This window comes from Chionomys nivalis, chromosome 22 (assembly GCF_950005125.1).
Source record: "Chionomys nivalis chromosome 22, mChiNiv1.1, whole genome shotgun sequence".
Taxonomy (NCBI): Eukaryota; Metazoa; Chordata; class Mammalia; order Rodentia; family Cricetidae; genus Chionomys; species Chionomys nivalis.
Genome location: NC_080107.1, coordinates 52,830,104 through 52,855,238, shown reverse-complemented (window position 1 = coordinate 52,855,238; position 25,135 = coordinate 52,830,104). Strand labels below are relative to the sequence as shown.

General features: G+C 38.6%; 1 protein-coding gene and 1 non-coding gene across 3 annotated transcripts in view; one reads left to right on the top strand and one right to left on the bottom strand.

The window, feature by feature from the left end:
- Nr6a1 (nuclear receptor subfamily 6 group A member 1) overlaps positions 1-25,135 on the bottom strand; it is a 160,361-nt gene that overhangs the window by 90,929 nt on the left and 44,297 nt on the right. The gene's annotated exons all lie outside the window — the stretch shown is intronic.
- On the top strand, positions 16,449-16,554 carry LOC130864982 (U6 spliceosomal RNA). Its single transcript, XR_009056026.1, has one exon. It is a non-coding gene; the product is annotated as a U6 spliceosomal RNA (small nuclear RNA).

Here is a 25,135-nt window from a genome sequence, read left to right as displayed (position 1 = left end):
AGCAGGTTAGATGCTATCCTGAAATACACAAGATTCTTCCTCGAAAACAAACAAACAAACATGACTGTCTCTTGAAATAGTGATAATTTGGGAAAATAATATTTCTAGTCTGACACTGAATGTTGCAGTGTCCTTTAGAGATGTTTAGAGAACCTTTCCTACTTCAGTCACTAGCACATAAAGAAGTTACATAGCCGGGCAGTGGTGGCGCACACCTTTAATCCCAGCACTGGGGGGGGGGGGGCAAGCAGGAGCTCTATAAATTTGAGCCCAGCCTGGTCTACAAGAGCTAGTTTCAGGACAGGCTCCAAAGCTACAGAGAAACCCTGTCCCGAAAAACCCAAAAAATAAAAGTAAATAAATAAAAATAAATAAGTTACTTGACCTAAGATCTACCTCCATGTCCTCAAATGAAAATGAACAGTAGCCCCGTCCCACAAAATAGTTTTCATACTATCTAAGATATGGCCAGTACTTATGAAAGACAGAACCCTTAAAGTGGGTGTACATCAGAGCTTCATAGCTTCTAACTTCATTCAGGCAGAATTGAGAAGAACTCACACATCAAGATCAAGACTGGGGACTGCGGCTGTAGCTCTGTGATCTGAAATTCTGGACTGGATGTCAGCATTGCGTGTGTGTGGTGGTACTGATGGGGAAACAAGACTGGTCTGCTGAGCTGGGCGGTGGTGGTGCACGCCTTTAATCCCAGCACTCAGGAGGCAGAGGCAGGCGGATCTCTGTGAGTTCAAGGCCAGCCTGGTCTACAAGAGCTAGTTCCAGGACAGGAACCAAAAAGCTACAGAGAAAACCTGTCTCGAAAATCAAAAAAGACTGGTCTGCTATCTTTTAAAAGAGAGTGTAGGTAGGCAGTGGTGAAGGCCTTTAATCCCAGTACTCAGGAGCAGAGCCAGTCAGATCTCTGAGTTCAAGGCCAGCCTGGTTTATAGAGTGAGTTCCAGGACAGGCAGGGCTACACGGAGAAACGTCTCAAAAAAAAGGAAAGAAAGTGAGAGAAATTGATTAGTGACTAGATAAAAGTGCTTGCTATGAAACCTAACAATCTGAGTGTTCAAGCTCTGGAGCTCACATGATGGAAGAACCTCCTCCCATAAATTGTCATGAGACCTCCACACATATCTCATGGCATGAGACATTTTTTTTTTCTTTTTTTTTTTTTTTGTTTTTCGAGACAGGGTTTCTCTGTGGTTTTGGAGCCTGTCCTGGAACTAGCTCTTGTAGACCAGACTGGTCTCGAACTCACAGAGATCCACCTGCCTCTGCCTCCCAAGTGCTGGGATTAAAGGAGTGCGCCACCACCGCCCGGCCGGCATGAGACATTTTATCCTCTATTTCCCTTGCTAACATCCAATTAAAAAAACATTGCAAATGTCTTTAATCTAAACTATAGTTTGATTTTTTTGTGCATCTGTCTTTAAAAGTTATTCCAAAATACTTCAAATTTCATGAAAATACAATAACTATACAATAACTACCAAGCACATTCAATAAGTACTTTCCTCTGATATAATTACTATTTTATTTTCTGAAGTAGTAATTACATTGTGACAAGATAAATTATCTTTAAGTTTTGATCTGATGGATTTTCACACCTGTGTACTCCACATAACCATACCCATATCCATGAACTAATGTATATTTTCAGCAGCCCACAGTTCCTCTGTGACCTTCCTCTACAAAACCTGTCTACCCTATGACCTTGGACAGGCATCATTATTCCCATTGGGTGTTCCTTTTATTGCTTTGATTGTCAATATCGACTTTAATCATATATATTTTAGTTAAGGAGGGAGTCTACATAACACACAAAAACCTTACATATTTAGAAAGCACAAAGCCTTCCCACTCCTAAAGGAACAGATTAAATGACTAAGAACATGGTTAGAAAGGAAACTAATGGGAAAACTAGAAATGACTTTAGATTAAATAAATCCTAAGGAACCTGTATTAAAACTGTTTCTTCAATAAAACAGACCATAATGAGTATGTTTCTAAATCATTTATTAAGAGAAAAATTAAACCACAAGTGAAGTAAGTGACTGTAATCTCAGCACTTAAGTAGGAGAGGAATGAAGATTGCCCCATACTATGCTAATGGTCAAAATAAAACAATAATTCAACTGAATACTTAAGCCTTAAGCATGTTTCTTTTTCTGCTTGCCTCATCTATAAACCCCTACCGTTACTTTTGTGTGTGGATGTGAATGCACTTGCATATGGAGGTCAGGGCCACCTCAGGTGACATCCCTTGGCCCCCATCCACTTTTTTTCTTTTCTTTTTTCTTTCATTGGTGTAGAATTTACCAAGCAGTCAAGATGGCTGTGGAGCAAGCCCCAGTAATTGTTATAACTTCTCCTCCCTAGTAGTACTGGCTTTGCAAGTTTGTGCCATCATATTGGTTTCAAAACAACCCCCCCCCCAAAAAAAAGAAAAGAAAAAACATATGGGTCAGGCATGGTGGTGCAATCTTAGTACTAAGAGGCAGAGGCACAAAGATCTCTGTGAGTTCAAGGTCAGGCTGGTCTACAAAGTGAGTTCCAAGACAGGAGAGACTGACCCAAGCAAACAAATAGATAAATGAGTAAAGAATAAAGGGTTTGGGGTATTGAGCCCAAATCCCCTAACAGAGCTGTCTCCAAGTCACACAGTGACACTCTTTAAAATTCAAAACCAGTTTAAGAATATATTTCCTGTCTAGAAGCTGACATCCTTCACAAAGAACCAGATCCATTCAAAACCTTAGCACCTGTGTTCACATAAACCAAAGGGCTCCAGTCATCACTCTGTCCTAGGAATCTCTTACCAGTCCAAGTCCTGTAAACCCAAAGCCACTCAGTTGTGATCGAGAGAAATAGTCTCCTACTTAACTCCATCCCTGGAGCAGTACAAAGATGATTCGTTTTTCGCTCTCTTTTGAGAAAGGGTCTGCAGACCAGCCTGGCCTCAGATTCAGAGATCCACCTGCCTCTGCCTCCCAAGTGCTGACATTAAAGGTGTGTGCCAACACTCCTGGACAGTTCCTCAACCATGACTGTTAAAGATTCTTCTAACAGCAAAAACATTCCCTAGTGTTTGTATAATCAAATACAATTAAAAGAGAAACTCATTTTATCTCTTGCATGGCTTTCTTAAGACTGCAAGCCAGGCGGTAGTGGTGCATGCCTTCATCCCAGCAATATGGAAGAAGCAGGGGCAGGCGGATCTCAGTGAGTTCAAGGAGAGCTTGGTCTACAAAGCGAGATCAAGGACAGCCAGAACTGTTATACGGAGAAACCTGTCTCGAAAAACAAAAACAAACACAAACAAAACAAAATAAAAAGACTGCAAAAATAGTTGGGAGATGGTGGTGCATGGCTTGAAACTCAGCACTCAGGAGGCAGACAGGTGAATCTCTGAATTCAAGGTCAGCCTGGTCTACAGAGAAACTGTCTCAAAAACCAAATCAAAATCAACCCCCCCCAAAAAATTCTTACAATATTAAGAAAGACCCAAAGGGGAGGTGCTCAGTCCTAAGAACTTCCTGAACACAAAAGAGACGTGCTTAAAGTTAATGTGCTTGTGGCTTAGAAAAAATAATTCTTTCTTTTCTACTCGACTTCAGATTTCCACTTAAGATGCTATGAGACATTTATGGCTAGACTTACCTAAAGATTATTCTTTAATCTCGCAGAGTCTATAAAAAAAAAATCCAGCAATTATATAACCGGTTGCTTCAAAATAGTTTATTTTTGTTTGGTCTGGTTTTGCAGTGCTAGAAATCAAACCCAGGATGTCTTAGCAGTCTAGCACAGTTCAATCACTGTTTATTTTGAAAACACGAATCTTCACTTAAGAATTACTGTCTTTATGATGAAATACTGATATAGCTCATAAATGCTTTGATTGACAACTTAAACTACAAACTGATTATATCCTATGTATAACAGACTAACTTGGTCGGATGGTGGTGGGCGTGCGCGCCTTTAATCTCAGCACTAGGAAGCAGAGGCAGCCAGAACTCTGAGTTCGAGGCCAGTCTGGTCTGGTCTACAAGAGCTGGTTTCAGGGCAGGCACCAAAGCTACACAGATAAAAGCCTGTCTCAAAAAATCAAAACAGAAAAAAAAAAAAAGACTACTCAGCAACAGAGTACTTAACTGAGATTCACAAAACCCTGGCTTAATCTCTAACACCACAAAAATGAAGGCAGCAGTATAAACTTTTCAGCCTATACCTTCATTTTGTCATAGAACCATCTCTAAGGTATCAGAGATACTACTTAACATTAGAATGCTTTTTATTTTTTTATTTTTATTTTTATTTTTATTTTTTTTGGTTTTTCGAGACAGGGTTTCTCTGTGGCTTTGGAGCCTGTCATGGAACTAGCTCTTGTAGACCAGGCTGGTCTCGAACTCACAGAGATCCACCTGCCTCTGCCTCCCGAGTGCTGGGATTAAAGGCGTGCGCCACCACCGCCCGGCTATTTTTTTTTTTTTGGAGTAATCTAGACCTCCAACATCAATTATCAATCAAGAAAAGGTCTTTCCAGACAAAACACCAATCAGAATAGAAATCCTGGAGCTAGAGTTATGGATGGTTGTAAACCACCTCACCTGAGTGCTAGGAAGAACTGGCCCACTGCAAATGAAGTGATTGCTCTGAACTTCCAAACCACAGCCAGCCCCAACATGAGAATTCTCAGGACTTAAGTTTCTCAAATTTATAAATTGGAAGACATCTTATATATGCACATTGCAACTCTCCAAAGAGACAAAATTAATACTAAGTATTCACATTTCAGAAAAAGTTATATGTTATAATCAATTATATACTAAATACTTATAGGCATGTTTTTATATACATGTCTTTGTGATGCTGTTTGTTTGTTTGTTTGAGACAGGGTTTCTCTGTAGCTTTGGAGCCTGTCCTGGAACTAGCTCTTGTAGACCAGGCTGGCCTCAAATTCACAAAGATCTGCCTGTCTCTGCCTCCCGAGTGCTGCGATTAAAGGCGTGTGATACCACTGTCCGGCGTGATGCTTTTGTATGTATACAAAAACAATGATTCAAAGAGGGCTCAAAGAGATTTTTAAATAAAAATTATTTTATGTGTGGGTGCTTTGCTTGTATGTATGCACACAGTGCCTGAAGAGTTCAGAAGAGGGTGGAACCCTTGGAAAATATTGTCACCTTTAATCCCATCACTAAAAAGGCAGAGGCAGAGGGATCTCTGTGAGTCTGAGAACAACCTGGTCTACAAAGCAAGTTCTAGAGCAGCCAGGGATAACGGGAAGTAAGACCTTATATAAAAAAAAATTTTTTGACCTTTTAAGGATGTTCAAACTTTGAAATTTTGTATTTTGTACTATGAACTTCACTGCTTCCCAATATAGTATAACTTGTTCAACAGCTATGTTCTAATTGGCCAACACATGATGTTCGAAAATCATGATCAGGACTGGCGGTGGTGGCGCACGTCTTTAAATCCCAGCACTTGGGAGGCAGAGGCAGGTGGATCTCTGTGAGTTTGAGGCCACTTGGTCTACAAGAGCTAGTTCCAGGACAGCTAGGGCTATTACACAGAGAGACCCTGTCTCGAAAAACAAAACAAACAAAAAAAAAGGAAAGAAAGAGAAAAAGAAAAGGAAAATGAAAAAAGAAAATCATGATCAAGTAAAAGGTCTATACAATGACTAATAAGACATAATACATAAAGTTTACATGCCTAGCACCTATGTAGTAACCCAGGTACAGCAAAGACATCTATAACCCCAATGCTTAGGAAGTAGAGACAGTTCTGAGCCTGAAGATTGCTGGCCAGCCAGTCTAACCAAGTCAGGCAGCTCCAAGTTCAATGAGACTATCTCAAAAAATAAAGTAAAATTTGGTAGAGGAAAAGACACCCAATGTTAACCTCTAACCACAGTACACATGTACACACACACACACACACACACACACACCCCTACCTTTTTGTTTGGTGACTTGTACTGTTGGGGGTGGGGGTGGGCTCAAATGAAGACTTCAGCCATACCAGACAAGTGCTTATCTGTGAGATACAACTTTGACACAAAAAACACATCTATTTTACCGTTTTTTTTTGTTGTTGTTGTTTGTTTTGTTTTAATGTATCTTGGGTAGAGCTAGTGCGCACCTGAATGAATAACACAGCACTTCCCTCCCATGGACAAGGCTCTGGATTCACTGTTCTGCACTTTATGAGGAAAGGGCACTTAATTTAACAGTGTAATGGATTTATGACTTTTTTGTTTTGTTTTGCTTGTTTTCCCAGACAGAGTTTCCCTGTGTACCCTGGCAGTCCTGAAACTCACTCTGTAGACAAGGCTGGCCTTATAGCTCCACCTACCTCTGTCTTCAGAGTGCTGGGACTAAAGGTGTGTGCATTAACATTTCCTAGCGGATTTCAAACTTTTTAAATTTTACTTAATTCTTGTTATTCTGGGGATCAAACCCAGAACATCAACGGTACTTCATAAGTAATCTATCACTGAGATAGATTGTCAAACCTTTAAAATTTGTCTAAACAAATTAAGATATTTTACAATTTACCTACTTTCATTTCCACTGCAAGCTTAAGGATAACTGCTCTAAACAATGAATGCTTCCAGCAGCCAGTGGCCTGCAAACTCTGAGTTTGTTTCTAATTGGTATAAGAAACTGAGTAACGCCGGGCGGTGGTGGCGCACGCCTTTAATCCCAGCACTCGGGAGGCAGAGGCAGGCGGATCTCTGTGAGTTCGAGGCCAGCCTAGTCTACAAAGGGAGTTCCAGGACAGGCTCCAAAGCTACAGAGAAACCCTGTCTCAAAAAACCAAAAAAAAAAAAAAAAAAAAAAAAAAAAAAAAGAAACTGAGTAACATGTGACATAATTAAGAATGGGTCTCCTGACTTCAACTGTGTTTCAACTGTGTGTTTTTTTCTACATAGTAATTCTCTAAGTAATTGTTTAGAAGGTCTTAACAAAACACTACAAATTTAGCAAATTATAATATTAACTATAACTGAAATTTGTTTATCATATGCCAGAAATTTTTCTATTACTGAACTCATTCAAGTCTCAGGAAAATTCAGTGATAAAGAAAATTATGGATCTCCATTTTGAATATGAGAAACTTGTGCCAAAAGTCACAAGGCTACAATCACTTTATATATAAAAAGCACAGCCATACAAATTGAGTTTATAGATAGTGGCAAGAAAACAACAAAAAAAAGGAAGATTTGCTTGATATAACCACACTACCTTGCTCTCTTATATCCAGTGTCTATACCACCAGCCACTAAAATGTACTGACAAGAGTCTAGGGTTATCACTGATATACAATTAGGAAAAAGGAAATTCTTGGCAGTTTTCTCTAAACAATAATTCCTCTCCTATGCAAAGTAAGCACCAACTGGGTCTTCCCAGCTTTATCACACTACGTCTTGACAAGAGCCATCCATTAGTGTCCAAACTCCACTTTTCCCAGGCTGATACATGTGTCAATCCTTAATTCCTGGTGCCACTTTCTTCTGCGAACACGGGAAAGGTTTCAATGATGCCTTTGGCTCTTCTTAAATATTTTTAAGTCACAATGCAGCAACTGACACCATGCTATGAGTACCAGCTACTAATGATTTATATTCTTTTCTTTTTCACAATTTTTTATCTTATTATTTTTAGACTTACTTCATGTGCATGAGTATTTTGCCTCAATATACGTCTGTGCACCTTATGTGTGCTTTTGCCTGAGGAAGTCAAAAGATAGCATTTGAATTCTCTAGAGTTACAGGTGTTGACTGTGAGCCACCATGAGGTTGCTAGGACTCAAACTAGATTCTCTGTAAATCAGCCAGTGTTCTAAATTCTCCAGTTCTATGGCTTTACATCTTAATTCATGGGCTCAGGTTAACTGAATAATACCTGGTACAGTTACTCAAAAGAGTTCCTCACTGAAAATGAACAGCCTAGGAATTAATTTAACATGGAAAAGTAAGACCTGATTCCTATGGGATTGAAAAATTTTAAGTAATACCTCAAACATATAAAACTCAATGTTAACTATGGGATAGAAGAAACTGTCTTTCACTCTGGGCCAATTTGCCATCTCAGTGTCCTAGCCTACTTACTTCCTCTTACTATTGTCTCAAATAAGAAAATGTTCCAAACCATTGAGTTTATGAAAGATTTATTACTTTTAATTATGTGTTGGAAGGGTATACTGATGTCAGATTACCCTGGAGATGGAGTAAGCCACCCAATGTGAATGATAAATTAGAATTCAGGTTCTCTGCAAGAGTGCTGCCGGGCAGTGGTGGCACACCCCTTTGCCTTTAATCCCAGCACTTGGGAGGCAGAGGCAGGTGGATCTCTGTGAGTTCAAGGCCAGCCTGGTCTACAAGAGCTAGTTCCAGGACAGGCTCTAAAACTACAGCGAAACCCTGTCTCCGGGGCGGGGGTAGTATTGCTTAGCCATCTCTCCAGCCCTACCTACTTAAATTTCCAATTCTTACCCTTGCTTTGACAAAACACAATTTTTTAAAATTTAATTTAGTGTGTGTGTCCGTCCTATATTGTATATAAGTATGTATCGAGTGTGTGTACACATGCACATTTGTGTATGGGGAGAGTGGCATGTATACCATGGCACAACTGCAGAGATCAAAAGCCAACCTGCAGGAATTGGCTCTTCCCATCACATGAATTTCAAGAATTGAAACCAGACATCAGGCTTGGCAGAAAGCATTCTGACCAATGAGAGCATGGGGACCTTGGGGGGGGAGGATTTGAAGGCGGGAGGGAACAGGCTGTGAGGGGGGCAGAGAAAAATGTAGAGCTCAATAAATATTATGGGGAAAAAAAGAAAAGGAAAACACCTGGGTTACAAGGGAACCGTCTCAAAAACAAAATAAAAAACAACTGGCAAAGTTAAAATCAAAAAAAAAGTAAAATAAAATTAGAATCAGAGACACAGCACAGGATCACTTCCAAAGGTTAAATTCATGCAAATACTTTCTTTTAGAAGCTGTGATTATATAAATAGAGTTACCATTTAATGTCTGATGCCTGTAATTAGTATAAAACTTGGTGATGTCAATAGTTCTTTTTCCAGGAACCACCACTTTTAGTTCTATGCTACAGAGACATTAAGACTGGCTAGCAGCAACAGTATTCCATCTGAAAGCCACTCCTACCAGATAGAGACCAAGTAGCAACAAAATTTCATTATCTAACTCCCCAACAAGTGACAGATGCGTTCTTTTTTTTTTTTTTTTTTTTTGGTTTTTTGAGACAGGGTTTCTCTGTGGTTTTGGAGCCTGTCCTGGAACTAGCTCTTGTAGACCAGGCTGGTCTCGAACTCACAGAGATCCTCCTGCCTCTGCCTCCCAAGTGCTGGGATTAAAGGCGTGCGCCACCACCGCCCGGCCAGATGCGTTCTTATATTTAGTAATTCAAGTTACTTTCAAAATTCTATGTTTTATGTGTAAATATTTAGGGAGATACCTTTGCATGGAGTTTCCAATTATGACACCTAACTTAATCCTCACAATAAATGAGGTTGGAACCTATATATTCACTTTATAGATTAAAGAAAACAAAATATGTGTGAGAAAAAAACCTTATTAATAAAGTGATAAAGCATTAGTTTAAAATGTCTTTAAAATATACACACATGCCAGGTGGTAGTGGTGGACGCCTTTGATCCCAGCACTTGGGAGGCAGAGGCAGGTAGATCTCTGTGAGTTCGAGGCCAACCTGGTCTACAAGAACTAGTTCCAGGACAGGCTCTAAAGCCACAGAGAAACCCTGTCTCGAAAAACAAAACAAAACGAAACAAAAACCATACACACGTGCTAGTGTGGTGGCATACTCCTTTATTACCAATGTTGGTATTGGTGAATTTGAAGCCAGTCTGCTCTCTCTCTCTCTCTCTCTCTCGCTCTCTCTCTCTCTCTCTCTCTCTCTCTCTCTCTGTCTCTCTCTCTCTCTCTCTCTCTCTCTCTCTCTCATACACACACCATATATAATGAGAATACAAGACTATTCTGACTGAAGACAAACAAGTTTTTATGTGAATGTGCAAACTAAAAGAAGTCCTAAGCAAAACATTTGATTTTATTTAATAACATATAAAAGGGTAGCTATATTGATTTTATTTTTTTTATCTTTTTTTTAATATTTATTTATTATTTATACAATATTCTGTCTGTGTGTATGTCTGCAGGCCACAAGAGGGCACCAGACCTCACTACAGATGGTTGTGAGCCACCATGTGGTTGCCGGGAATTGAACTCAGGATCTCTGGAAGAGCAGGCAATGCTCTTAACCACTGAGCCATCTCTCCGGCCCCGCTATATTGATTTTAATAATGTAATTCTGAATCGGGCTGTAGTGACACACACCTTTAATCCCAGCACTTGGAAGGCAGAGGCAGGTGGATCTCTGTGAGTTCAAGACCAGCCTGGTCCTCAAGAGCTAGTTCTGTAGACCAGGCTGGCCTTGAAATCAGAAATCCATCTGCCTCTGTCTTCTGAGCACTAGGATTAAAGGCACGCACCACCACCACTTGGCGAGTTTATACTTCCTGTTTCTCTCAATTTCAAGAGGTCCAGAAAGCCTCTGGAAATACTTATAGCTCCTTGTGAAAAGAAAAAAAAAATGTGTATTTGAGCATTGCAGGTCTCTCTGGAAAAGGGACTGTGAGTGAAATTATAATAATATGGTAACTTCTTACAAACTCAAAACCAGTTTGAACTAAGAATAATTAAACATCGAAACAAAGTTAGTAAATATTCAGCTATATAGCTGTCAGACAAGGTGACCCTTAACTTTTAAATTCTTTAGAGTCCATCAATGCATAAATCCTTTAGGCAAATTCATTTAAAAGACCCAATGTGAGGCTGTGGAGGTGACTCAGTGCTCACTGCACCTTTAGAGGGTGAAAATCTGGTCCCCAGCAATTAAGTCAGGTAGCTCATGACCATTTCCGTTGCCTGGCATGTGATGCAATACTTTTTCTTATTCTTTAAACTCCACGAGTACCTGCAAACATGCAGTGCATGTGCATGTACAACACACACACACATTTTTGTAAACATTAATAATAATAGGAAAAAAAACCAATGTATACCTTGTGAACAAACTAAAATTAAAGGCTTAAAGCAAATTGAAGAAATACGGACAATAAAGATGAAATGTAGTTGGGTGTAGTGGTATACACCTTTAATCCCAGCACAGGCAGAGGTAAGAAGATCTCTGCTTTAGAGGCCAGTCTATATAGGTAATAAATAAAAGTCTTTTTTAAAAAGTGGAAAAGAATCAAGTTTCTTCCTGTGTAGTATTTTAAAAACTTTGTATTGGATTTCTTTTAAATGATCTTAGCCTGTGTCTGATAAGCAATACCAAGCTTTATATTATTTTAAACTGATAATCAAAAGTAATGGTTTTTTTAGATTTATTTATTTATTGTTATAGATGCAGCATTCTGCCTGCATGTATGCCTGCAAGCCAGAAGAGGGCACTAGATCTCAATAAGGATGGTTGTGAGCCACCATGTGGTTGCTAGGAATTAAGCTCAAAACCTCTAGGAGATCAGTAATTGCTCGTAACCTCTGAGCCATCTCTCCTGCCCTCCTTTCATTTCTTTATGCTTACACATCACAACAACAGAAACTCAGCAAAGCCTCCAAGTAAGTTTCTATGAAGATGGAATAAAATTATGCAGAATGTCAACAGTTTTTATTTGAACCAAATTCTCACTGGTTAATTTTTTTTCTCTCAAGAAGTGCCATTTAGGTACTTTAAAAAATTAATTTGGCCAGGCAGTTAGTGTTGTATGTTTTTAATCCCAGTACTTAGAAAACAGAGACAGGGGGACCTCTGAGTTCAAGGCCTGATCTATAGAGGGAGTTCAAAGACAGGCTCCAAAGCTACAGAGACACCCTGCCTCGAAAAACCCAAAATACATACATACACACATACACACAAATGAATTTGAGCTGCTGGTGGTGGCGCACACATTGAATCCCACACTCAGGAGGCAGAGACAGGAAGTTCTCAGCCAGGGCTCCATAGTGAGATTTTGTGAGGAATAAAGAGGAAGAAAGGACGAGAGGGAGGGAGAAGAGGGAGGGAGGGAGGAGAGGGAGGGAGGGAGGGAAAGAGAAAGTTAGTTGGTTAAGTAATAAAAATAACCACTCAAGCCAGGCGGTGGTGGCACCTGCCTTTAATCCCAGCACTAGGGAGACAGAGGCAGGCGGATCTCTGTGAGTTCGTGGCCAGGTCTGGTCTATAAGAGCTAGTTCCAGGACAGGCACCAAAGCTACAGAGAAACCCTGTCTCAAAAATACCAAAAACTAAAACAAAACAAAACAAAAAAAAACACCACTCAAAACAAAAGTCAGATACATCTGGCATTTTAGTCACTCTCTGCAACCATTTTAAGATTTTTTATTAATTATGTGTATATATGTGTGGTATGTACAAGTGTGCATGAAATGAAGGCTTGAGGTAACAGACCCGTGCAACAGGAATTGGGAGTTACAGGTGGTTGTAAGGTGGGTGCTGGCAATCAAAGTCGGGTTCCCTGCAAGAGTAGCACATGACCTTGGCTGCTGAGCCAACTGTTCAGCTCCATTCTGTATACTAGAGTATACATACAATTTTGTTCTTTCAGTATGGAAAATAGCTCATGAGGCATCTGCGGTAATTTAGTTGCCCATGATTCTAAGCTCAGTAGTTTTGTTTTCATCTTTTCCTCTGGAACATATGGCTTTGGACCTACTTTCTATTATTAGGATTTACTTGTTTGGTATAGCTCTCCAGTGAAAGTCCTACGCAAGTTATGAGCAAGTCCTGTGGTGGGCAGGAAGAAGCAATACAACAGTGAGCACCAAACCACCAAGTTCGCTGTTCAAGTGCTGGCTATGTTAACTCTGGGTAAGTCAGAGTTTGGTTTCTCAGGGAAACATGGGCTAGAGTTAAAGAGACAAACCCTACTACATACACAACAGCCCCCAATGTATGTTACCATCTTTCTGATTCTTGTATATTAATAATTAAAATATTACTATAAAATTGGTAAAAGGCATCTTCAGAACAATAATCCACTGAAAACCATTTGCACAGATGTCCACTTGCGTCAGCAGTATAATCGGCAATCTCACAACCCTGCAGCTCATCACCTTTCTGCTGTGTGCAAACTAATGTCACAATTTAAGCACATTCAACTTGAAACCTTGGAAACCATAAGAGAGACCCAACAGCAGTGGAGTCACTGCTCACTGGTCCATAGAACATGAAAGCAGACCAAAGACAAGCAACCAAGCCAGCCTTAAGAGGACTCCATGGAACATTCAACGCTGTCGGTGAGTTTGGGATTAAAAATGAAAAAAACCACCAACCGTTGACTGTACCTTGGGATCCTTACAGACAACAAATTTCCTGAAGCAAAGAAAAGATCCTAAGACATCACATGAAATAGTAATATGGTCTGTTCTCTAAAGGTAACTAGAAACGTTTTAAAAGCTTCTATGTATTTACATTGTTCATTGATTTCGTTTGAAATATTTTGATACTGAAAGGCTTCATTTTAACAGTTTGTAAGGAGTGCCACCAAAGGACCAAATGCACTCAAATGTCTTCTAGAAATGTGCCATTCTAGCCGGGCAGTGGTGGCGCACACCTTTAATCCCAGCATTCGGGAGGCAGAGGCAGGCAGATCTCTGTGAGTTTGTGGCCAGCCTGGTCTACAAGGGCTAGCTCCAGGACAGGCTTCAAAGCTACAGAGAAACCTGTCTTGAAAAACCAAACCAAAACAAAACAAGAAATGTCCCATTCTAGTGAGAAATAGGGTGTATTAAAAATATTTATTTAGTATAAAAATGAAACCTAATTTAATATTTTATTGCTATTTCTTCCACATCCTTTCAAGATTTTGCTTTAGGGGTAAGGAGAGGAATTAGTCAGCAAAAATAGCATAAGACTGTTTACTGTCTACACAACTTATTATATTGTACCTGCAATTGTACACTGTGGTTAGGATTTGACAGCCCCCAGGAAAGCACCAGGTACTTACTGCTGATTTCTATTGCTATGTGCTTATTTAAATACTTCCTAATTTCAAGCAGAAAGATACAGAATGAATTTTGGGTCACTTCTAGCTGTGTGACCCTAAGTATCCAAGTTTGTTTTCTCAAGTCTAGAAAGGGAAATGACAGCCTGTCCCTCCCAGTTTTGATTTAATGAGAAGATGTATAAGAGTAATTTGAACTATTTCTAGCTTACAGAAAATGCTTACTACATAAATTACCTAACTACAAACATAATCTATGTTACTTTACCTTGAAATAGGTACTTAGACTTCTCAGTTTGAAAGAAAAGATGAATCGATGTCTCTGAGCTCTGCTTTACAGACACTCCAGCCCATGTGATCAGAGCTACCTGTGAAGTTCTTAGAGAGCACCTTCCTCTTCATAACTTTTCTGACTTCAAGTTCTTGCTCTGCAGTCAAAGTTATCTATAATTATGAGTCCTTGACTATACAGTTGGCTGGTCACTAACACGTAACAGGCTTCAAAGAACCATTGTGAGAAGACAACCCTGGGGATGGGGAAGACCAATGCAATGTCACCAACTGGAAACACTGATGGCTGCATTCAACATTCATTGCTGTCGGTGGGTTTGAATGTCAATCAACTCACTGATCAGTGAATGCAAACTGCGGACCAAAAAACACAAGGAGGCAAAAATACTCCCAATCACCAGAGCATCACTGTTCCAGGTAGGACTCTAAACTTCTACTTAAAGCTTCTTTAGTTTGTTTCTAAATATGAAGGAAGTTCTATTATTCCTAGTACTTTTTGTTTTCTTCTCAAACATACCAAGTTTAAGGAAATTATATTATCACAGGCAAAATAAATAATGCCTTAACATCATACTTAAAAATGCTTTCATAATTTTTAAAGTAAAAAGAAACATTTTCATTATTTTAAATCCATCTTAAAAGCATTCCCTCTGTGAAAACCACGTAAGAACATCCATTTGATAGTATTTCCTAAACAGTTAAGACCATGAAGTTAAAATTTTATACCCTTGAAGACTGCTGTTTCTCCAGAGGACTTGAGTTCAATTTCTAGCACCCACATGGCAGCTCACTACTGTCTGTAACTCCAATTTCAGGGGATCTGACACCTTCACATCAATGCACATAAAATAAAGTTAAAATCAAAAAACAACTGAGACATAACTAATTTGGGGAAGTTCAATGGTAACAAATTGAGCTCAATGCTCTTCAACTTACATTTTCACCCAGTTATATACACTTAGCAAACAAATGTCATTTTGACTATTTTTTAAAATAGGTCTTATTATCCCAAACTAGGTAGCTCAAAGTGGCCTTGAACTTCTGATACTCCTGCCTTACCCTCCCAAATACTAGCACTACAGGTGTGTACCACAAAGCTTGGCATACGTGGTGCTGGAAATTGAACCAGAGGCTTTATGTATGATAGATAAGCACTGTACCAATAACTACAGTTCGTGTGTGTGTGTGTGTGTGTGTGTGTGTGCATATGTTAGTGCACGTATAAGCCAGAAGTAGGAGTTAGATATATTCTTCAATCACTCTCCAACTTTATTGACAAAGCTGGGGCACAGCTATTCTGCAAAACCAGAAGGCAATCAAGTTTCAGGAAGCCTCTTATCTCCACTTTCGTGGTCCTCACTACCATGCACGGTTTCTACAAGAGTGCTGGGAAGCACACTCAAGGCTTCACGTCTGCATGACAAGCACTCATCTAATGAACCACCTCCCCGTCCCCATCAACTTTTTCTCATTCTTTTTAAATTTTGTTGTTGTTGTTTTGGTATTTTGAAACAAAGTTTTTCAGTAGCTATGGAGGCAGTCCTGGAACTCACTCTATAGAAGAGGCTGGCATCTGCCTCCCGAGTGCTAAGATTAAAGTCGTGTGCCATCACCACCCAGCTCTTATTCTTTTGAATGACTGTATGTCTTATTATGAATACTCCGGCTTTTATGGTTCAAATACTTTAAAAAAAAAAATCTCTCAACCAAAACTATGAGGCCCATATACTCTTACCGTTATAAAGTATGTTCTTAAAATAATAAGAAAAAAAAACTAAGTAAGATGAAAAACACCCATTTTGTGATAACAAAAACTAAAATAAAATAGCAACTCTGCAAATTCTTTTGTTTTTTTCCTTTTTTTCTTTTTTCCGGTTTTTCAGGACAGGGTTTCTCTGTAGCTTTGGAACCTGTCCTGGAATTAGCTCTTATAGCCCAGGCTGGTTTCAAATTCACAGAGATCTGCCTGCATCTGCCTCCCGAGTGCTGGGATCAAAGGTGTGCGCCACCACTGCTGGGCATCCAAATTCTATAATAAAAATGAGCCACCAAATCTTTCCTGCTAATGAATTAAAACATAAGCTTTAGTGCTCGCTTCGGCAGCACATACACTAAAATTGGAACGATACAGAGAAGATTGGCAGGGCCCTGCGCAAGGATGACAGGCAAACTCATGAAGCGTGTATTATAATTAAAAAAACATAAGCCTTAGTCATAAATTAATTGTCATACAATACAACTTAAGTGTAAGAGAGAAACAGTCTTGTTAATTTAGTTTTCCAAACTTTCTTCTCATGTACAAGATGGAGAAGAGAGAATACAGTTGTACTAAACAAGAATCAAAAATACAAAAGAAAGAGGCAGGTGGATCTCTGTGAGTTCAAGGCCAGCCTGGTTTACAAGAGCTAGTTCCAGGATAGGCTCCAAAGCTATCCTGCCTTGAAAAAAATCAAAATAAATAGGTAAATAAAAAATTTTAAAAATTTAATGACAAAAAAGCAGGGAAAGAAGGAAAGCATGAGGTTCAAAGATAATGTTTCCCAAACCTGGCTGTATATACAATCATCTAGTGTTGCGTTAAAAATACACACTCCTCAGTATTTACTGTAGATCAGAGATGAGGCCTTAATTGTGTATTTTAATAAACCCATTTGGTGATGTCTCAGCTACCAATCCCCTGCGGAGACATTTCATGCTGCCCACTTCCCAACTACTGCCTGTTGTCTTGCACCACTCTTCACGGAGCAAAAAGGTATTGCTGTGAAAGAGCTCACTCCAAAAAATACCAGATTATCTTGAGTTTTATAGACGTAGGTATACTTGTGTTTATGTTTTCACAAAACATGAATGAAGAAGGTTAAAATTCAGGTTGTGCCACCTAACAACTTGGGATACAAATAAAAAGCTTTCATCTGGCAGGAAAAGTACTTGGTACTTACACTTGATGGCCTATGTTCAACTAACTCATAGAACCCAAATGATTGAGAAAACCAGCTTCTGCAAGTCGTCCTCTGACCTCCACTGTTGTGGGATATTTGTACATCGTGAAGATGTATCTCCGTGACGTGTGTAATAAAAATCTGAATGGTCACTAGCTACACAGGAAAGATAGGTGGGATTTCCAGGCAGAGAGAAAATGTTGGGAAGAAGGTGGCAGAGTTGAGACAGAGAGGAACCAGGATGAGAAGTACCCTCATATCCCCTAAAGACAACAGGAAGCAGCCTACGGAACTTAATGGTCACATTCCCAAGAAGAGGGGCAAGCGGGTTTGGGTTGCGCAAAGGATTATGAATATTTATAATCATTTCAGAGGGTTAGTTACAAGTCGTTGTTGGTCATAAACAGGGGAAAAGTTGAACAAAATAGATTAGTTTCAGGGATCTCTTTCTGAAGACAAAAAAGTGGGATATAATATAGAAATGATGAGATAAAGGGTCAATTGTTGAGTCTTCTTTTCAACGACCAGTAGTGTCAAATATTTTACATCAGAATGGATTTTTATATATTGATACAAATTTAAAGTTATTTTTTATACTATTTATGCTTCTCCTCTTGTTTAAGGTATTGTACCTATGCAGCTCATTTAAAAATGTAAAATTCTAGTCCTTAAAAGCTACTATTATGAATGATGCGCATCAAAAAACCTCCATATGGAGTTTGCCTTCTTTACGGCAAAACTAGCCACTTGGGCAAGAATTTGCCCTTGCCTCAACTGCTGACAGTACGCTATCCAAATGGGGCAAGCAGGACACAAGACAGTGACTGCCAAACTTTGCCAAGCAAGGTAGGCCAGTCCTTAAAAATTCCTGCTTGAATTTTGCAGGAAAATGGATGAAACTAGAAAACATTATTTTGAGTGAGGTAACCCCGACACAGAAAGACAATTATCACATGTACTCACTCATAGGTGGTTTTTAAACATAAAGCAAAGAAAGCCAGCCTACAAATCATAATCCCAGATAACTTAGACAACAATGAAGACACTAAGAGAGACTTACATAGATATAATCTACATGGGAAGTAGAAAGTAGAAAAAGACAAGATCTCCTGAGTAAATTGGGAGCATGGGGTTGAAGGGGAGAGTGGAGAGGCAGGGAGGGGAGCAGAGAAAAATGTAGAGCTCAATTAATTTCAAATAAATAAAAAAGAACTGTGGTCATGGAAAGAAAAAAAACAAAAAGCCTTCAGATTAAAAAAAAATTCCTGCTTCAGGGTGGGCAGTGGTGGCGCATGCCTTTAATCTCAGCACTCACGAGGGAGAGGCAGGTGGATCTCAAGAGTTCGCAGCTAGTTTCAAACTGGGCGGTGGTGGCGCACGCCTTTAATACAGCACTTGGGAGGCAGAGGCTCTGTGAGTTAGAGGCCAGCCTGGTATACAAGAGCGAGTTTCAGGACAGGCTCCAAAGCTACACAGAGAAACCCTGTCTTGAAAACACACACACATACACACACACACAAGATAGGCACCAAAGGCAGAGAAACCCTGTCTCGGGGAGGGAAAAAAAATTCCTGCTTCACAGAAAAGTCTGTCAGATATTCTAGGCCTATAGGCTGAAGATGGATGCCCCAACATTACAGAAGAACCTTGAGAAACAGATGCCTGTGCCATTTCTATAGCTTTGGAAGTGGCTTGCTCTGCACTTCCTGTTTACTAAGGTAATATTACAGCTTTCTTTGTTACCATACTTAAAAAAAAAAAAAAAAAAAAAACTCAAAAGCGGTGGTGGCACATGCTTTTAATCCCAGCAGACCAGCCTGTTCTACAGAGCGAGTGCCAGGACAGGCTCCAAAGCTACAGAGAAACCCTGTGTCAAAAAAAACAAAAACAAAAAAAAAACACTCAAAAGAGGTGTAAAGTATATAAGGCTGAGAGACATAAAAACAAGTTATTTATCTAAGAAAATGTTTTGAGGTCTAAAAGGATAATTTTCTGTTGGTAATGTGAATTAGGATACAAAGTAAATTAGATACAAAACTTTTGACTCACCAAGATAGGATAGATAATAGAATATTTTCTCTGAATGTGTCAAATACAAATAGGCTGAATATTTGTTTTTTGTTTTTTTTTGGATTTTCGAGACAGGGTTTCTCTGTGGTTTTGGAGCCTGTCCTGGAACTAGCTCTTGTAGACCAGGCTGGTCTCAAACTCACAGAGATCCTCCTGCCTCTGCCTCCCAAGTGCTGGGATTAAAGGCGTGCGCCACCACCGCCCGGCTAGACTGAACATTGTAAATGCAATTCTCACCTGATAATTATTCTTATTGTATATAGTTTTTCTATGCTAGGAGTTAAAACCTTCCTTTTTATTTAGACAAAACTGGGAGAATATTTGTATACTGTAAAGATGTATTACTGTGATTGGTATTCAAAAAAAAAAAAAAAAAAAGCTGGACGGCTAATAGCTAGATAGGCAACTTCTGGGACTTCCAGGTAGAGAGACGAAGACAACCAAGTCACCAGCCAGAGAGGAAGCAGGATGGGGAGTACAGAATAAAAGTAACTGAGCCATATAAAAAAACATAGATTAAAAGATATGGGTTAATTTAAGTTTTAAGAACTAGTTAGAAACAAGCTTAAGATAAAGCTGAGCTTTTATGATTAATAAGTCTCCATGTCATTTTTTTTGTGTGAGCTGGTGGCCAAAAGAAAAATCCATCTACACTCCACATATGCTGTGATAATTATGAATTATTTGAAGTTATATTATATATAAGCTATATATAACGTATACATGATTCTACCTAGATGAAATTCCTAGACTCCCTAGAAATTAATGAAGTATTCCTGTTACTCTTGAGCTACCCTGGTTAATTCGTTACAATATTCTGTATGCCATTTCCTTAAATTTAGAATATCAATAGGCTTTAACTACATCAATATAGAATTCTATTTCAACAGACAAAATTTTATTTGGTTTAAATTAAATACAGAAGAGAAGACAATTACATGACTTTAAGGATGTTGTCTAAAAATGAGACTCAAATAAATACCTGCATAACAGATAATAAGAGCACAGGGAATTTAAGACACATCCTGGATCTATCATTAGCACTGTGAGTGAAGCCACGGACAAGAGCTTTGTAGACAGCACCTAGTATTGTCCAAACTATCCGGGTCTCACACGGCACCTCTAGAGCAGTGGTTCTTACCTTCCCTAATTCTGCAGCCCTTTAATATAATTTCTTATGTTGTGGCGACTCCCAACCATAAACTTATTTTCGTTGCTACTTCATAACCATAATTGGATTACTGTTACAAATCATAATATAAATGTCTGTGATTATTAGTGGTTTTAGGTGACTCCTGTGAAAGAGTTCCTGGACAACCCCAAGGATTTCCACCCACAAGTTGAAAACCACTGTTTTAGACTCACCACTTTCGGCAGCACAAACACAATCCCTCCACTAACAACCAGCAGAATATGTATATAAACTGTCTAGGAAGAGGTAAGCTATAATCCAGGATTTGAAGGACCTTTCTCTAGCCATTCTGGATGGAATACATCTAACTCTGGGTCCATCAGTAGAAACACACACCAAATTTTCCTCAACAAGCTTGTGGTAGATTCTGTATAGAGGAGGACACAGGATACAGCTTTCTAAGTACAAACTTCCAATGCAAAGTCTAGTAAGTGAGCTTACAAACTTTTAAACCATTTAATCAACATTTCTTCTTTTAGATCCAACAGATCACAGGCATTTTTAAAAGTGTGTGGTTTAGGTATAATTTATATACCACACAACTTATCCATTGTATACTTACAAAATTTATATTCATCTAGCTATGTAACTATTACCAAAATTTAAGAACAAACATTTCTACAAAAAAAACTATTTAGAGCCGGGCAGTGGTGGCGCACGCCTTTAATCCCAGCACTTGGGAGGCAGAGGCAGGCGAATCTTTGTAAATTCGAGACCAGCCTGGTCTACAAGAGCTAGTTCCGGACAGGCTCCAAAACCACAGAGAAACCCTGTCTCAAAAAAGCAAACAAACAAACAAAAAAACTATTTAGGCTTATTCCCAATCAATCCCCATTCTAATAACAGGCCACAATTAATCACTAATCTGCTGTCTCTCTAAGTGTACATTATATAAATAGTTCATTTTAGCGAAATCACATGTATAGTCAATGATTTTTATATGTATATATAACATATACTGTTTGACCAGATCAATCATTTTGAAGTATGACTTTTACAGCACTGTGTTAAAGTTACAATGCAGTGTAAGCACAACCACTGTCCACATCCAGACTTTTTTTAAAATAATACTAAACTGGAAACTCATTAAATAATAACCATCTATTCCCAATATCCCCTAGTAAACTTTATCTTACTTTGTCTCTGAATTTTGCCTATTCTAGTTTTCAATACAAGAAATCATACAGTACTTCTGATATGTTGTTCTGTACTGCCGCTGGTTAGGTTTTTTGGTACAAACATATTCAGCTTCCAGTTTCATGCAAGGTAGAAGCCACACTCCCCCACCATATTAAGCAAACACCTTTACCAAGATTCAACTGGCATGTAGATTGGGACCTATTGTTGAAAGCAATCTGGTTCCAATGTTCATCATGACCAGCATCATACTGTTTTGTGTCTACAATATTTGAAATTGCACAGGTAAGTCGTCAACCTTTGTTCATTTTCAAAACTACATTGGCTATCTTAGGTACTTTGCACTGCTATCAGTTTGGAAGCAAGATGACAACCGCTTTAAAAAAATTAGTTGTGTTTTTTTCATAAATACTTAACTGAATGAATAAAACAATCTTAAAAAGTTATCTAGTCTTTTAACCAAAAAACATGGACTAATATTTCTCCATTTAATGGCATCTTTTAAATTTTCTCTTGGCAATACTTATAGTATCTAAATCTTGTATTTGTTAGATTTATTCTTTGGCTGCAACTATGAAAGCAACTATCTTATTATTATTTTTATTATTTTATTATGACTTTTAATATATAAAAAACACAATTTTGTATGGTAATCTTGTAACAGTGCCAATCCAGATTAATCTGTTTTGTGGAATCGTTAGGATTATATATATAAGATTACATTATCTACGAATAAAGAGTTTTAGTCCTTTCTACTAAATTTGGATGCCCTTTCCCCCTTATTGTATTGGCTAGAATCAGTGCTGAAAGGGTGAGACTCCAACCAGCCCTAAAGCCTTTTAAAAAAATTCATTCATTTATTCATTCACTCATTCATTCATTTTTTTTTAGCTTTGGAAGGCAGTCCTAGAACTAGTTTCGTAGACCAGGCTGGTCTTGAACTCACAGAGATTTGCCTGTCCTTAACCCCAGCAAAACAAACAAACAAACAAACAAACAAACAAACAAACGGTATTGGTTAAGTCATTCCAACAGACCTAAATGGTTCAAAAGCCTCAAATCTTTTCCTGCCCTGATTTTGTGTGTGTGTGGTTTTTCAAGACAGGGTTTCTTTGTATCTTCCGTCCAACTCCTGCCATGATTTTTAAAAAATATTGTGGGACCACTAAAATGGCTCAATGCAAGAGTACTTTCTGCCAAGCCAGGCAATGAGTTCTATTCCCAACATCCACAGGGTAGGAGGAGAGAGCTGAGTCTGGCAGGTTGTCCTCAGATCTTCAGACAGGTGCTATGGTACATACTATCCCCTCAGATACATGTGAAGAAATTTTAAAAAGGAGAACAACTGCTGCTACTTGGTAGATTAAATCTTGTTTTAAGTTTGTAGCCAGGTGACAGTGGAGAGGCAAGTGGATCTCTGTGAACTCAAGGCCAGCCTCGTCTACAAAATGACTGCCAAGACAGCCAGGGTAACACAGAGAAACCTTGTCCTAGCAAACAAACAAACAAAAGATGAAAACAATTATTTAATTTTTAATTCCTGAAATAAATACCAAGAAGTCACTGTTTGTATATTAGGTATTCATACACTTATTATATTGTTTAACCTAATTTACTAGTGTATGTTAAGTATTCTTCTGCCAGTGTTAAATAAAGGAAAAATGGTCAGGGGTTTCTTGTATCTGTTTGACTCTAATACAGGGACAATGTTGTATTCATGAGTTAAAATGCATCCCCCTTTCTATTTTCTAAACGAACGTGAAAGGTAAAATTACCACTTCTAAAAACAGCTGACAACTGGCACAGCCGCATACCACTATCGTTTTCGATTTGTGTGAAACTGTACTTTATTTTTTTTAAAGATTTATTTATTTATTATGTATACAATAGTCTGTCTGTATGTATGCTTGCTGGCCAGAAGAGGGCACCAGATCTCATTACAGATGGCTGTGAGCCACCATGTGGTTGCTGGGAATTGAACTCAGGACCTCTGGAAGAGCAGTCAGTGCTCTTAACCTCTGAGCCATCTCTCCAACCCGAAACTGTACTTTAATAAATGCTCCTTGTTGCAGATGGATCAATATATTTTCCTCCCCAGTTTTGATAATTTCATTTTTCTAAGTTTTCTAATTTGTTCAGAATGAAGCTTCATGGGCAACCATTTTTATTTTCTGTTCTAATAACTCCTCTCTTTCATCACTTGTTTTTGTAAGTTCAATCATCTTCATTTTCTTGGTCAGACTAGGTATAGGTTGGTAGCATTTATTCGGACTGAGAAGATTGGTTTCATTGTTTTCCGTCTTCCTTTTTACTGCTTTCTGTTATAGAAAATGAGAATAAGTTGGGCAAGCTATAAACTTTCTCCAAGCATAGCTTTGGTTGTAGACCATAAAATTTTGGCATGCTGTATGTACATTTATATTTAGTTAAAAAATATTTTTAAGTTTGTCTTGAAATTTCTTCTTTTTCTGTGTTATTAAACTTTACATATTTGGGATCATCACAGATTTCTTTCCACTGTAAATATCTCATTTATTTCCACTGTAGTTACAGAATGTACCTTGTATTAAAGTATTTGAAAATAACAGATGTATGTTATCAACAGATGTCAGCTTCCTTCTACCCTAAACCCTTCGTATGGTATTTAAATAAGATCCTCTAGAAAAAAGTTTTTGTAGGTGAGAATGTCATTGGACTTATTTTTAAATAGCTTTTCAGGATAGATAAATCTTGGGTAGAAATTGTTTTTCCACACACTGAACATTTTTATCCCACTGACTTCAGCCACCCATTATTGCTAAAACTCAACCATAAATCTTATCTTTGCTTTTCTTTTTCTTGCTACTTTTCAAATTTTCTCTCTATCCCTGTTTCCCAAATTTGGCACTGATATATGCTTATATATTAAACTGAGTGTTTAATCAGGTATCCTGGATGTAGAGAATGTTTATATTTATAGTTCATATTAAGCTATAGAATATCATCAGGATTTTCTACCCCCTTTTCTCACTCCTTACTTCCTGATTCTCATTAAGGACATACTTGATGCTACCCTATATAACTCCTCAAATTTGTTCATTTTCCTTTTTCCTCTTTCTGTTTTGCATATTAAGTAAGACATACATTGATCTATCTCCCAGTTCACCATTTTTTCCTTCTATCACTTCCAAGCTTCTACTGGTCCTTCCTGCTTAATTTTTCATTTCAAGTGTTGTTGTAGGAGCTCCTTCCGCTCCTTCAGCCAATAGCCACTGAGATACCAACCCATTGGGGCGTGGTCTCTCTCCCTTTAAAAAAGCGGCCACTTCCCTCCGCTCACTCTCTGGCTTCCAGCTCCACTTCTGGCTACTAGGCTCCTTTCCTGATTGTGCAGAGGGGTTGTTGTCTGGGACCGTGATCTGTAAGTTTTTCCCCTTTAAATAAATAACCATTCTAT